The 16,727-nt window shown below is 38.5% G+C and overlaps 1 long non-coding RNA gene across 1 annotated transcript; it reads right to left on the bottom strand.

Annotated features, from left to right (window-relative positions):
• Positions 1-9,743: 9,743 nt before the first annotated feature.
• On the bottom strand, positions 9,744-14,373 carry LOC310902409. The gene is made up of 3 exons (XR_014586709.1): positions 13,497-14,373; positions 11,802-11,941; positions 9,744-10,270 (listed from the first exon to the last, which is right to left on the bottom strand). It is a non-coding gene; the product is annotated as an uncharacterized lncRNA (long non-coding RNA).
• Positions 14,374-16,727: the final 2,354 nt, after the last annotated feature.

The raw sequence follows: 16,727 nt of genomic DNA, 5'->3' as shown, positions 1-16,727 counted from the left end.
GGCATATTTTCTTGTTTGATTTTGTTTGGTTTTGTTTTTACCCCAAAGGTGAAACACAAGTTAGGACAGTCACAGTCACATAATATTAGTTTCCAAAACCTAGAGATGCTCTTAAAATTAACTGATCTCTATTTGGGAATAGGGAATGCAGAAGAGAAAAAGAGATTTAAACAGTCACTTGAAGGGCTTTGTACCATCTAAATCCAGCTGCAGTCTCACAGACATCCTTTTTGATGTTCACTAAAGCTGGAGATGAGTTCTAGTAAACAGATGTCCTTGTCAGGGAAAATAAACAAACAACAGCAACAACAACACAACTATCAAATCTGGTACTATCTGGTAGCTGGAAATGAACTGCAAACAGTTCTGTGTTTTCTGTGTTGCTGCAGGGCTGGGCTGATATGGCACTGGATCCTGGAGTGGAGACCTGCTGCTAAATAAAAGGAAAGTAGCACATCTCCTTGGCCATGAAGGACCTGGACATCGGGGCAACTGGTGTGTGCAGGAGGACCAGCTGCTGCTCTTTCTCAGTCAAAAGTCAACCTGTCATCTGAAGCCTAATTTGAGTTTTGTCTTGTAAGAGTTATGAATGAATTGTATTGAGAAGGAAAGGCATAGTGCTATTGCCTCTCATATTCTCTGCCTTCCCTCTACCCCCAGAAGATTTTGCAGGTATTTCTTACATTTAAGAAATAATATAGAATGAATAATATACAATTATAATATTTATTCTTATATTTGATATAAACTTAGATACAGGTTGTATGTTAGCCACAGTTGCCAACTAGGGACTGTTTTACTTCTTCCTGCACATTTGTGAAAATTCCCAGGTGACTATCAGAGAGTTTGTAAACCAGGTTTTGCACAGAGGCCTGTAAGTAGCAGCAGAATCATAGACTCAGAATCGTTAAGGTTGGAAAAGACCTCCAAGATCATTTGGCCCAACCATCCCCCTGCCACCAATATTACCCACTAAACCATGTTCCTAAGCACCACGTCCAACCTTTCTTTAAACACCCCCAGGGACCGTGACTCCACCACCTTCCTGGGCAACCCATTCCAATGCCTGACTGCTCTTTCTGAAGTCAGCTAGCTGACACAGGCAAGGCTTGTGTGCTTGTGAGAGGAAGTCACCCTACAGAATCAGCCCCTGCCTCTGTTACCAGGACCCCATGCATCTTCTTAGAATTCATTTTCTGGCAGTGAACCACAGAAACCCTCCCTGGAGGAGGAGGAAGCCTCAATCACTGACCCATCTTCTTACCTGCAAGGCAGGGTCAAAATTTCCCAACCAACTAGGTCAAATTTGGCTCAAATTCATGTTCAACTTGGACACAGAAAGTGCAGGATAAGTCTTGACGATCCAACTATATTCAGAAGTGCATGAAGATACAGACCTTGCAATCTCCTGCAGATCAGGAGTTAAGGGTAATGAAACTCAGGAAGCTTTACCTGGGAAACAAGATGAGCTGGCTGGCTCACAGTCCTGGATCAAGTCACTGGCAACACAAGGAGTCATACATTTCTCCTTTGCAATTGTCTACATTGTTATGATAGAAAATTTTCACCTTTGTGTAGACAGTGTTAATTCTTTTTCACAGCACGTACTCTTTTAAGTGTGATTTCTACGTTTCTAACAGAAACAGGACACAAAGGGAAACATACATATTCCAGTGCCTGGGATTTTTTTCATTATGCATTTTGCTAACTATTAAAGAGCACACTGTTCAAGTTTATTATCTCAAGTGCTTAGAAAAAGACAAGTTGGGATAGATTTCCTGGTGAAAAGCTCTTCCCTGCCTCTACTTTTAGTGATGATCTTCTTGGATCTATAGATAATGACTGGCTTTCACCTCATCAGGGAGCCTCCATAGCTTGCACTGAGCCTGCATCAGAGCAAAACTTTAATTGTCAGACACTGGAACAGTGGGCAAGTGACTCTGAGCACAGGCTCCATGCTTGGCCGAGTGTAAACGTAGTCCCCAGTGCCCTCATTATCAGAGATTGACTTCATCCAGCAACAGAAGGTTGGAGAAGCTTTTGTCACTTGAGTCAGAAGAAGGCAGAGAATTTGGCTGTTTGTCTTTACAGAAGTATGGTTAAATCAATAACCTGTGGAATGAGAGCCTTAGGGTGGATGAAGTGTGTATTATCTTATGTATCTGTATTGGAAAGTGCTGGCAACACACTGCAGTTTTGAACAAATAAATGACTTTACTAAGGGAAAGAGAGAGACTGCTGATAAAACAGAAAAAAAAAAATACTGTACTCAGGAGGTGATTTTAGTCCGAGTGCTAATATTTTATACAAGAGAATATTGAATTTAGGGAGAGGCTTATTCATTCATTTGGCTTTTTAACTTTCCAAAGTGCTTTTATTGACTGATTTTGTTTGTGGCAGCTAATATTACTGTCACTGTAACAATATTTTTTTCCTTATTTAGCTCTCCTGATGTAGTTTGCCATCTGAAGTCATTTACCTTTCATTTTTTTAAATAAAGCTGCTTTTTAAAAACTCAGATGATTCACATAGTTCGAGCCTGCATTTGCCCAGATAAAACTGAACTGCTAAAACTTCAAGAACTGCTGCATTAGCTGAGACCCGAGGTCCATTTGCCGCATATTTAACTACAGCAAAATTAATGGACAAAGACATCTCCAGACTGCAAATAGGAGATGAACCCTCTTGCTTATTTGTCAACCTTCTGTCTTGTTATTGGCCATTCAAATTCTTGTCTTTTGTCTGTGTTTTGTGGTTTGAAAGAATTCATTAACTTATTGCATTATTACAACAAAAAACAAATTCAAAATCCTCCATCCTTAACAACACCTTCTGAATAGTCTAACACTGATAGAAACTTTACAGTATTTTTTTGTTTTGTTTTGTTTCTATTTTTTATTTTATCTTTGTTTTAGCAACAACATTCATCTGCCTGGAGAAAATATACACATGAACAGAACTACTTCAGGGTCTGGCTTCAAAAAAACTAAGTACAGAATTTCTGGACACTCCTGATCGCTTAGGCAGGGAGATACCAACCCCATAGTGGATATATAATAGAAGAGACTCCAGAAACACCACTCTCCTCCCTATTTAATACCCATTTTATTTAGCATTAAAGTTTCTCTAAAGCTGCAGTCCACTTTCTGAGTGGGAGTGCTGCCGTTCCATCAGGCTCCAGAGGAGCAAGTATGTTTTGAACTTGAGCTATATTTGCTGAGGGCAAGGCTGCAAGCCTCTGCTAAAACAGCCATCAGCTCTGAACTCCAGCCTTTGGGTGAGAGGAGAGGAGGAATAGTTTCTGCAGAACCAAGCTGAATTCAGTGGGAAAATAAAACATAAATTGCTCCCAGATCTGTGATAAAATCAGTTTTTCTGTCTCAGAAGGGGCAAAGTTCATGCTTTCATCTTTCCCTGCAAAAGCCAAGCAGACCACCCCTAGACCTGGAGGACTCCAGTTGAGATTCAGTTCACAGGCTCAAACTTTTTTTTCACTGAATCCAGCAGACACTTCACCAGTGCAGTGAAGTGTTGTACTTTGACTTTCAGTGAGAACAGAGAAGCAAGACATTTGATTGCTTCTTTTGCCAACTTGGTCACAGGGCCTCAGGCAGGCTACAGAGGTCCTTGGAGGCAGCAAAAGTGTCAGCTGCATCCCACTTGTTCTGTGTGACTCAGTTCTTGAAGCATGATTGCATCTTAGGTGGCCAAACAGGAGAGGCAGGAGAGCAAAAATCAGCAAAGGGAAGGAAAACCAAGATGCTTTGACAACTTAATTGTGCACTGGTTTAATGGTGCAGACACAAGGCTGCATTTGCACATTAAAATATGGGGCCCTAAACCACCATGGCCATGGTGTAAGCTCTGGAGTGGCATTCTCTGCTATTCCCTGACATATACAGAGCCCAAGCTCCAGATGTTATAACTAGTCTTTCATACCATGTAAATATGCATCGGTAACTTAATGACACACAGGGCATAATCGCTTTTATTTATATATTCTTTTTATTATTTAGGACGTGTCCTTTGAAGATTCTCACTTCTTGCTGATCCCTCAAGTATCAAGAAAATGGGTATGCAACCCATCCTTTCTGAGTCTGCTTGTTTTGATGGCAGCCTAAGGATATCTGAGCACTTTCTAGCATCCTTAAAGTCTTTTAAGAGACTGTTACAGTCTCCCAGTTTGTGAGGTTTAGAAAATGTATTATATTCTTTCTTTTATTTAAAGTGAAAATCTCATGCTCCTGTCATAGCTCTCTTAATGCTTTCAGAAACAGTTTTCCATTTGCTTGAAGCTATACTAGCGTTAGCTCTAGCATCAATAGGTTGCAGGGATATTTGTGGAGAGCTGATTGCGATACTCTTAAGTCCCTCCCCCCCAACCCCATCTGCCATCTGCGAGGGAAATGGTTTAGCTTATTGCATACTTCCTAAGTGGCCAGATACGATATGGCCACAATCTCAAATAAATGTTTTAAGAATGGGAATGGACAGGACAGTCTCAGATTCACTACCAATCAGGTCCTGATGGCTTTAGCAGTGCTGATTGCCCAGGAGGAAGGAATGTCTCTCTTCTTCCAAGCCAATTCACATGCAGTGAAACAAGCCAGGGCTGATTGCTTGGACACTTGAAAAGCTGCCCTGATGCTGGTGGTGTCCTGTCCATTTCTGGGGAGAATATTCCAGAGATTTTAGTGTTAAACATTTAGGGAGAAATATGAAGGTAAGGGAAGAGTCAGTGGCATTTTGTGCATAATGGATAGGGACTGGTTACTATGGGATGGTGTCATGGGAACCTGTTAACAGTATGATTGATCTGCCTAAGGGAACTGGGCTTGGTTACTAATTCAGAGATATAGTAGAACTAATGATAATTGCTGATGCAGTTTGATTTTTTAAAGTATTGTTTTTCCTGGTGATTTATGGTTGCACCTCCTATCCAAAATTAACAGCCACCTTAGCAGGAAGTTTTAACCAAATTGTCGATTCTGCATCGAGTTTCTTAACTCTGAGCACTGAAAAGATCAAAAGAAGAGACAGAATTCTGAGTGAAACAGACATCAAAGAACAACTAGGAATTTCACTGAAATCATAATATTTCCAGTGTTCAAGGTGTTTAGCCCAAGGTCTATTGTTTCTAAACACTGCAAACCCAGCTGCAGAGTTCCAGACTGGGATTTGGCCTGCCCCACATCTCCTGGATGTGGATCTATAAAATTTTGCATTTGACCAGTCTGAAACACAAAGGAAAAGTAATAGAAAAGCTTCTGCCAGGAAAAAATAATGCATGTGCTGAAAGGAAATAAAAAGCTTTTTTGTCATATCACTTATGAACTAAAATTTTCCATATCTTAATTTAATTTTTGTTTTACCCAAAAGCTTCTGGTTTCACTTTGTACATATTATCATCCTGTTTAGGTAAGTTGCTGTAAGTTGCAATAAGAAAGAAACTTCCATTAATGCTTATATAACAAAAAAAACATTCAGCTTTCCTTCTAGCAAAATGTTTCAGAAGCAATTCTGATTATTTAAAAGAAAAATAAAAATCTTATTTTTACAATTTCCAGAACATTTTTTCATGTTTTATAAAACAACTTCTCTATGTAAAAAGCTCAGTTGTACACATCTACATGTTGTGCATGTGCACATAAAGTCAACATAAAAATCAAATGTTCCCATTTCATCAAAATAAAGCCTTTTCAAGTTTTCATGGAGAAAGTTTGATTTTACATGACATTTTCACTTAAATTCTCTGTTCTGTCTAGATCATAATAATATTTTAAAGTCTTCTCTTCTGTTATGAAAGCCATTCTCCACTTTCCACTAGCAACTTTCCAACCAGCAATACAGCTGTATTTGGTAGGGGAACCCATTATCTTCAAAACAGGACTTTCTCCTGGCTCATTGAGGTGCTTATTGCTGATAAAGCTAACAGAGTCAAAGTATCTGCACCATCCTTTCTTGTTGTAAACAAGAGTATTCCAACTCACCTCTTAAGAATCCCATATTTCTGGAGATGTGACAGCATTTAATTACCTTAATTAATTACTGGCATCATGACCACCCCCCCCCCCCCCCCCAAAAAAAAAGCAACAACAAGCATTTGAATGAATTATTTCAGAAAACAATGATTGCCAGCACAGTTTAAAGGCCTTCAATGCAACACCTACATTTAAATATAGGAGGGGAAACAATGTCTGAGCTAATAATCCCAGACAGCTTCTCTGTGTGACAAATGAATCAGCAATGGGTTCTTATAGGTGCATCAGCAAAGGACAGCATGGACAAGACTGACAGTCTTAAACTGTCCTGCTGGCTCATTGATTTCCAAATTTCTATTAGCCAAGGAGGAAAACAGTGAGAAGGTTCAGAGAAAACAAAAACATAATGCTAACAAAGAATCAGCAAGCTACACCTAAAAGGCATCCATGAAAGAAAGCCAAAGTAGCCAACCTACTGAGAGAAAGAAATAATGAGGAACAAGTATTTCCAAAATGAATTTTAATTAATAGGATAAAGACAGTTCATAAATTAACAAAAATCTGAGGCAAGAGAGAACTATATTTCGCTCTAATGTTAGAAGTACCCAGCAAATTTGAGAATCAAGAGATATCTACGTGCTTTGTTCCTACTGAAATCAATGGACTTGTCTCTTAAAAAAAAGAAAGATATCATATTCTCTCTGTAGATCTGAGCCTTGCGCTTTCACACAGTATATGCTGTGTAAAAGAAGGTTGAATCCACATGACTTTAGAAATTTAACTGAACAGATTAATCAAAGCTCCCATTAAGCTGTGGGGATAGGGGCAACTCCAGCAGTTTCTGGATGTGTCTCTCAGTCTATGAAGGAAATATTTGTATTTTCATCAGATGACCAAAGCTGGGGTGTTTGAATTCACCTCCTTTTTTTTTTTTTTTTTGTCTTTTTTATGAAGACGTGGAGGACATACCTGACCACTGCCATAGGACTGCAGGAACCCTGCAGATTTGTCTCTCCTTCACTGAATATCTACTTATTCAGAGAATGAGAAACTTTGCAGTACAAGTGGTCAGGAATAACCAACGGTGTATGATATGCGGCACAGTGGCATAGAGGGAAGTAAAACCTGATTCTGCTACAAAGCTGGTGAAAAAAATCACTAGAGCTTCTACTGAGCTGTTTTCCTTTCAAAAATGCTCGTCATGTCCTGGAACCAAGAGAAACCTTTGCAGACAAACACTCTCAAAACCTATGCAGATTCATTAATAGCTTTAATCAATCAACAATTTCTTACTCTATTTTCTTCTGTAAATCACCTGCCCAGCTATAGATATGAACTCTAAGCCCCACTAATGTAGTATACAGAGCATTGCATTTACCATGGATCAGTTACCTGTTTGTAGTCCATTTTACTACAAAATCAATCCCTAGGCTTTGTATTTGCATTCAGTAGTGAGTTTTGTTTACTATCTATCAACACACAAGGGATATCAGCAGCATTACAAACTGATAACCATTAATCTGCTGGGGAAGTACGACAATTGATATTTTGATTCCAGTAATTCATAAATTCTATTATGTACATCCCTGAGCAGAGAAGCAGAAATTTCATTTGAATCGAATACCAGAGAAAAATGGATACATACGGAAAATAGGGTTGTCCCCATATCAAGAGCCTATTCTTTGGAGGCCACTGAGTGATATAAATATCCTGTTAACTTCTTAGACAGACAGTGAACCTCTTGGTTCTAAGTTACTGTTTAGGTACTTATAAAACATTCTCTTATTTTGTAATACTAAATATAGTAACTGTTTAAACAGTCATTGCATTAAGATGAAATGAATGTTTTCATTATTTTTACTTTAAATTGACTGATACTAAAAATAATTTGGAGATGGCAAATTGCATGCATCTTATACCTATCAAAGGAAGAATCAATAAACATGAAACTCCTGAAAACAAGAACAACAGTAGACAATCAGACTCTCAGGAAACTCACTGGTCTAGCTGGGAACCCGTTGTTTGGCCAGTTGAGGGGAAGGGCATCTCCCAGAAATAAAAGATTAAGCAGGTTACTTTAGCACACATTTTGTTGTTGTTGTTGTTTTAATGTTAGGAGCAATCCTGACAGGCTCAGACAACAGACACCTCAGTGCATTGCACTGATTCTCAAAAATGAAGTCCTCTGCAAACATTTCCTTTGTTCTGGCTATAAAACCACTTTGCATGATAAACCACCACACAGTGATATTTTCCTGTCACTGGAAATTGAAGCCCTCCATTTCTCTTCCCATTTAGCCACTGACTCGACTAGAAACATTTCAGTGGCCTGCATTTTCCAACGGTCCATACTAATTTTTAAGGACTTTTCCTGGGGTTGTCTACCTTCAGTTGTCTGAAAGCGTGTTTTCATATGCTGAGATGTTTTAAGGTGTACACAAAATATCATCCAAAAAATGGGTGTAATTAAGCATTGAAACTCATTGCTGAAACACTCTTTCCATTCCCCTCAAATTTTCACTTTTGCCAAGGATGATCAGAGTACAAAACTGTATTTGTACCTCAAAAGGATGCTGTGAATTCACTAAGATTCATGAAGGAGACTAAAGTCTCCAGATGAAGATGTCCTGGCACATTGTGCTTGTTGATGGCCATTCATATCAGAAGGATCATGCTCAGAAACTCACTTCCTCACACACCTTATCATACATCCTGCACCTGGAGACACTCATTTGGACGGTATGCACAACACACACTACATATACCTAAATTACTGAACTAATACAGGTCCTCTTACAATTCCCTCTCTCTTCAGGCCAGCTCTCCATGACTTAGATAGAGGTGAGCCAAAATTAATTAAAAAAAAAATAAAATTTATTAGACCTTCTCCTGTATCCTCAGTGGTTCAGGTGAAGAGTTGAAAAAAAAAAAAAGCATTAATAGCTCAGAACAGTACATTTTCCCTGTTGGTACTAATGGCGGTAATAACAACAACAACAAAATAATTTAAATTTATCATTAAAAACATTGGTTAAGGCTTAATGCAACAATTATTCCTCTGAATTTGCTTTGATTGCAGGGTGCAGGTTTGTTCAGCTCAGCCTCAGCCTTTCATCTGTTAAAGGTCACTGACTGACCATAATGACTGGAGCAGGGAAATGAATTAGTCTGCTGGAAAGCACTATTGATAGCAGTGTTTGTGGGTATTGCAGCAGTGCCTGGGAGCACCGATCAAAGCAAATATTACACCAAAGGCGTGGAGATGGGGTATTGGGGGAGAGGGTGTGGAAGACGGAATAAGGAGAATACACGTAAGACTTAGCAAAAGCTGCACTGTACCTGCTTGCTTTTTCTTAAAATTGGCCCGTCCTCAGATCCCAGAAGCTCTCAGACTATATATCCTAGAAAAAGTGATCTCAAGAGACCATGCTGAGAGAAATTTCTATTCCAAGTAATTATAGAAGGACCAGGAAAGGGAAAAGGCTTCCTTTGGAAATTGCCAAACCTTGAATTTTTATCCACAGGAAAACTGGTTACTGGTTTTATAGCTCATAACTCCTGACAGTACGAGCCCTTGAGTGTGAGATGAAAGGGAAATGGAAAACAAGACCAAGCTGAACCGCACAAGGGGGTTTGGGATGGATTTCTCTGCCTTGCAAAAGGACCCCAAAATTGTTTAGTGAATGCAACATGCATGTGCTTATTACAAATATTTTTATTATGGCCATTTCATCTTGCCTTTGAATACTTTACTTTGCTTATGCACTGAGAAAATTAATTTTACGCAAGATAATTATGAATTGATACAAATTACTCCTCATAAATATGAATGATGTTCTGTTTTCTGAACTGTCTATACCGAGACACACAAATGTATTCAATAAGCCTGTTTTGTTGTGGTGTTTGTGTGTGTGTGTCTGTTTTGTTTGTTTTTAATTAGTAAGTCTGGTATTTTGTACCTATTTCACGTTCTTGGTGAAATAGGTACAGCACATGAGGTTCTGACAGTGGTTTTCCCAGTGGACAAGCCTTAGGTTGTGTTTTTGACAGTGACAAGAAGGGATCTTCATCTGGTGAATTTGCCCAAGCATACCTATGCAATCTCTAAAAGGGAACATCTACCAAAATTTTTGCAAACTTTCCTTACAAGTAAATTTTTCATGAAAAAGGAGGTACTATGTCTTGTTTTCATCCAGACTGATGCTCTGGGAACTTGGCAGTGATCTGATGGAGTCTTCAAGAATTGTTCACAAAGTTGTGGTTTTGTTTCCTCCTTTTTCCATATTTGTCTAAAATGGGACGAAGATCATCTTCAGACTAAATGTCGTGAAATGACCGCCTTGTGAACTTTGCAGGACTTTAAAGATCGTCAGCTCCACTGAAGTACCACAAGAATTGCAAAGGGCCAGGCATTCATAGAAATTCACATTCTGATCATTACTTATACAGTATTATTTATATTAGGGGCTCTTAATTTTTTTTTTTTTTTTATAAAGTAGACCCATTTGTGTTTTTAGAGTTCTTCAATGCCCTGTGCTTTGCACTTGCAGGCTCTTCTGCTACCGCAGCGCTAATTCACGGGTGAATTGCACAAAGATACTAGCTCGGGGACTCAAACTGGTGGGAAATAGGATTTTAACAGAGCTATGCCATGTCTTTGCTATTTTCCAAGCTGTAGCCTGCTAGCATCATGGATTATTTTTGCTCTGCTAGAGACAAGTGGATCTTCTAGACCCCAGAGCTCACTAACCCTCTATAGATTGTTAGCAGAGACTGCTCAAAGAGGCAAAGACATACTTGAAGAGTCAGGATGGACGTTATATGAGAAAAATAAATGTAAGCATATTGGAGTTTTCATCTCATTCACCAAATTAAAAGAAAGTGCCAGAAAACTACAGTAAACAATGTATTTTGTTTTCCAGACCTTTTTCTAATGGACAGCACTAGCCAAGTCAGCCCACATTGACTCCCTGCAATTTCTATCAAAGACAAATATTTATTTTGAAGCAGCAGAGTACCTTGGAATATTTCTGCTACAGTAGAGATTATCTCTTCTATAACTGAAATATTTCTTAAATTGCAAGGATTTTAATTTTAAAGGATTAAACCTACAAAAAACAAAACAAAGGGAAAAGTGGTTTATCAGATGGATGGATCTGAAGAAAAGTATCAAACTGCTAAAAGCTGTCTTATCTAACTTGGAAACAAACTTGGAGATTTGCTGAGAGCAACAAAACATTGCAGGAAAACAAATAGAAAACCAAGACGATTTTTGTTAGTTACAAAAACCCAGATCAGTTCCAAACACACCTTAAACTATAAGGGATCTTCTCACAGACTTTCACATCTTTACATTTTTTTCAGTTTTCCATGTCGGATTAAAGAAATCTACCTTTGATACTAGTGGATCATTTTCTTTTCATTCGCACACTTTTGAAACAGATGGTCTGTAAACCTTTTGTTCCTAAGCACGAGCTTGAAAATTTGAAACAACCGGTGACAGAACCAAATAGAATAATTGAACTTAGCCTGGTTCTGCCTTTCCCTCTCTCCTCCATCCCAGCTGACTTCTAACATGGCTCCAAAAGCACATATCAGCTATGCCTTTCAGCCTACAACTTCCTTCTGCAGAATTATTTTCTTTCTCTTTGTCTCTCCAGAATTTATGTTTGACATCTTTCAGTCATAGCCATATATTGTACTTTTTAAGGAATACGTATTTAGGAAGAGTGCACAGTTTTATGGGGAATTCAGTATTTAAAGAGAAAGCACACACAATCACCTCTATATACTTGAAAAATGACATTTCTGTACTTTTACCTGAAAGTGAGCAACATGCTTCCTCTTGGATATAATGCTCTGATGAATCATGGGAATGATGGTTCAATGCAATAGATCTCTGCTCTGTTTTGCAGGCCAGATTCTAAAGCCAGACACCTTTTAGAAATCCTTCTTTTCATCTGAACAGAGATAAAGATATATAAAAAAATATTTACAATGAAAATAAAGGAAGTTAAAGAATTGAAGTGCCTTAATAAAAATAAATAAATAAACACCCTCTAGCATGAGGTTTTACTTAAAAAGAAAAAAAAAAGTAACAAAAAAATGTATGGATCAGTAGCTAATCCTTCTCAGCAGCTTCTATTCAATGTCTTAATTATGGCATAAGGTTGCATTATACTTAGACATACCACACGACCCCAATTCTCCTCCACACAAAATCTGCCACATTGCATTATCTTTTTTCCTGTCACATTGTAAAAGGCCTTGGCCTCCATTTGTGAAATCATCCTCAAGCTGAACATTAGCTGATCAAGCATCTGAGAGAATTTGTTATTTCTTACTATAATGGCACAGTTCACCAAGCCACGCTACTCACAATTGCCTGGGTTAGACCCCCAGCGGTAAGCAGAGCAGATGAGGTTGGAGGGAGTTTTCCTACAGCCTCATAAGGCAGGATCTGCTACGCTGCAACAGGACCACTACAGATGATTTCAATGTGTATCAAATTTGACCCATGGAAATAAAGAACAAATTATAGTTGTTGCAAGCAGGCGTCCACAGACTTCTGAACCTCTGCTTACCTCTAAAATCATCAGCTTTGAAATCAGACACTTTGCAAAGACAGCTGATACTTAAATCCTTGTCATTTGTTTATTCTGTGAATAGCTGGAGGTATCAATCAAAATATGCTTAGGTCTGTTACTTCATTTACCAGATTAAACTCCTCTGATCGTATCTGTGTGCTTTCAGAGAAGCTGCAATGTTCACTTTTAAACAGAACAAAGATAAAGACTAAGTTCTGGCATGGCTGTTTGCAGTCATACAATAACCCCCCCCAAAAAGATAAAATAATAATATGATAGAAAGTAAGATACAATGTCATATATATATATACATTTTTTAATGCCTTTTGCCATATAAAGTCAGGAATTATATTTATGTAACAGATTTTCCTGAGTCCAAGCACAGAGACAGTTTAAGCAGATCTCTGAAAATGGTCTAAAAACCACAAAGCATATTTTCAAACATACAAGAAGACTAAGAAAAAAATGAAAATAAAGCATTGGCAGTAAAATAAATAAATAAATAAGTAAACTTGTTAAAATTAACATCTTTGTATGGTGGTCTTGAAATGGAAGGCACACCAAACTTCAACAAGTTTCACATAAAAACAAACTTTCTTTTTTAAACTGTCTTCTGTTACACACACTTTTGGTGTATAAGAATTAAAGAAACACCTTGTGAAAGCCTGCATTTCCATAAATTTTCAGTACCACTGAAGTTGTTAGAGAAAGGAAGGTACAAAGCTGTTCTTATTCCTCATATGGAAAGAGAAGCAGATAATTTGATAATATATAAATTTGATCTAAATCCAATAGTCTCCAGACTATACCATCCTCTTTTCAAAACAGACCACAATATTTTATTTGCACCACTGTTAATCAACCTAATACCTATATACTCCACAGTAATTATTTATTTGCTTTTACAAATTGCACATTCCCTCCTTACACAATCAACATCTCTTTAGAGATGATCCCTCTTGCAACACTGCAGCAACAAGAGCGTTGGAGAAGGAAAGAATCACAGAGTGAAGTTGGGGACTACAGTAATTTCTTGCCGGCCTTAGGTATTCAAACTTCATCACGTCTCCAGAAGCTCATTATAACAGAAATTGGATTTGATTGGTCAAGTGGGTAGCCAGACAAAGTCAATATGCATGAGGGAAAACGAAGAGTTTTTAAAACTGATCATCAAGCAGCCCCAGCAATCAGACATAAAAACCAGGGACTTAACTGCGTAAGACTCACAGAAGAGATTGATGCTGTTGAAGAAGAGATGCAATTATCTAAATTAATGAAATCAGAAAGCCACACCTGCTCCACACGACCGACTCACTCCTCTGGCTCTGGCCCCAGCTTGGAAAGGTGGATTTCTCAATTGATGAGTTTAATGTGGGATATGCATGGTAAGTTATGTGCATCTAACAAGCTCCTTCAAAATGCTGTAAGAAGCACAGTATGGGGGAGAGTTCATGGCAATTAATTACTTCCCTACTTTAGAAGAAAAGTCACACAACCCTGAAGGGAGTACTTGCATTTCAACATAAGTCTTTACTGCAGGGATGGAAGTTTTACAAGTCTAAGTTGGTTAACACACTGGGATGATCAGAGCCACCTCTGCCTTTGAAACCACAGTACGTCCCTGCAAAATGTTATGGTTGGTTGGAATCTTCATTCCGCTATCTGGTAAATGTCCTGAGAAACATCCAAAACCAAACAAATAATGGATGTAACAGGCACTCTGACTGAGGGCTATCCCCAGCTATATGCAGGTACTAAGGCTAACAGAAACCTTAGCATAGCTGCCTCCTATTCAGCTCCAGGAAGCCAGATTGGCTGACCCACCTGTGTTCAGACTACATGGGACAGGAGTGTCTCAGACTCCCTGTTGTTTCAGGTGTTGACTGTCCCTGTACCACCTATATTGTATCAGTTTAGTACATACTATAAATTTACTATCTCTTTCACAGAATCAGCATGCTGGGGAAGAATTCTTTGCTTCTCATTCAATTGTCAGACTAAGTTTGTCAATGGACTGTTCATATACTTTTTTCCTACCATCATTGTCCTTCAGTTTATATAGTTCTTCTTCTTCCTCCCTTGCGCTTAATCCTCTCTGATGCATTTATTTAGAGTAATCCTATCTCCTCTCAGCCTTCAATTTGCAGCTAAGCCAGCTAAGCTCTTTTCATCTTCTCCCGAAAGCATGCACTCCATTCTTTGGGAGTCTCTCTTTGCCCTTCTCCCTATTTCAGCTGATCTTCTTGAACTTAAGTGACAGAGTTTAATATATATATATATAGCCTTGAACAACAGTGGCTTACATTATATGCGCTGGTAACCTCTCCCCAGTACACCGCTAGCGTTGCATGTCTTTCTTTCATGTCAGCTGCACAGCAGTGGGTTCAAGTTTCTTCAGCAACTTCCTCCCTTAAGAACCAAGCTCTTTCTCCTCTGTTTCCAAAGGATGTATTCTCTGATTACAGTAATGACTCCTGCATTAGCCTTTAACAAATGACTTAGCATTATTGAGATTAAACTGCTGGTAGGCCCCATTCTCATCTGAAATGTAGAGGGAATCTTGACTCATTTCATTAGCTAAAACCAAGTGACCTCGGATTTCCAGCCATGTAGCAGATTCATCTTTAAACAGCGCCCTGGATGAGCTATCTACAGCTACTCTGTAGGCCATTAAAAAGTAGTGTTTATAACATATTGTGTTGTGCATAATGTTCTGCAAAGAGAGGGTGCTTTTGCCATGACATATGGTGTACAATGTAAATGAACTCTGGTGTAACAAATTAAAAAGCTTTTACAGCAACCTCTAAATACTATTTATGGCTCCCGAGTGCTACCTAGGCTGGCCACCAGTCAAATAATTACAGTCTCTACACCAAGTGCCAGAGTGCATTTTGTTGACTAACTGCACCTACAGTGAGCTATGCAATCTATTTCCATGAGATAAACTATCCACACACCACTATCCATTTTGACAGCAAAATTGCAAAAGCACAATACGTTACCAGGTGCCATTCAAAGAATGGAGGGAGTAATGAAGTGGCCATTTTAAAAGCTCTCTGATCATCTTTCCTTAACACTTGCAGTTTTTGTTACAGCAAAAGAAACTCATTGTGACAGAAGGCCTCTCCACAGCTTGCTGAAGCCTCTTGCTGGCACAGGAGCACGCTCTCCTCTTGGTGCACAGGGGAAAAACTGGTAGGTAGTTTTGGGTTGGCTGAAATATGGCAACTGAAAATGTTTATGGTGAATAATGGGGCCCAATTTTGTGGGGAGGGAGAATCTGATAGAACATATCCAACTTCCTGAAACAAGTTTCTGTGTTTAAGAGAAAATTCTGTTCATTTGCATTAAATAAAAAAAAATAGATTTCAGAAATCTTCATCAGCTTTCACCCCTATTTCTGGAAGCTTACAAAACAAAAATCTTAAGATGACCTCTTTTCATCATTTAAACAGATTTACCTGCTAAATCATTTAGCTTTTTATTATTATTTACTTTTTAATCTGCAAATCAGTGCAATATGGCACCTAGGAAAATCTCCCTCCTTGTTCCACCTGCATACAGCAAAAGTTAACGCTGAGTGATGGGTATTCCACAGGTCTGAAAGTACTTCGTTTATCATAGGAAATCTGCTGCTTGTTTTTCTAGCCATCGTGTATTTAAATATTGTTATGCCAGTATTGCTGTATATCTCAATGCTGATTGTGAAGTGGAAAGCAAGCCAGACATAGCTCTATTATTTGAGATTTTTCCTTGTTTTGAGGTGCACATACTAGAGTGTTTGCTGCATTGGTTTATTAATGAACTACCCCCCTTAAGCTGTGTGCAAGCCTGTCTTAAACCCACATTGCAGCTTTCCACAGTCAAAGGTTTACTGCCAAAAGAGCCATACTGGTTTGCAAACAAATTGCTATGACATTATACCTTTACTTTAATAGGTAATACATTCATCAATCATGGATACCTGACCTGGAAAACACTTGTCCTTCTGTCTGGGTTAGAACAGAGTAACAGCATTGCATCCCTACATAGCAAATGACAGTATATATTTGTAGTCTTTTGGTGCAAAGAATTTTTGAAAGCAATCATTTTCTGATAATGACTAGTGAGAATATGCATGCAGAATTTAAAGCAAAGAAGAAGATGAATGGCAAAGAAG

This window comes from Anser anser (assembly GCF_964211835.1).
Source record: "Anser anser genome assembly, chromosome: 7".
In the NCBI taxonomy this organism is placed as follows: domain Eukaryota; kingdom Metazoa; phylum Chordata; class Aves; order Anseriformes; family Anatidae; genus Anser; species Anser anser.
This window is presented reverse-complemented; position numbering and strand designations above follow the sequence as displayed.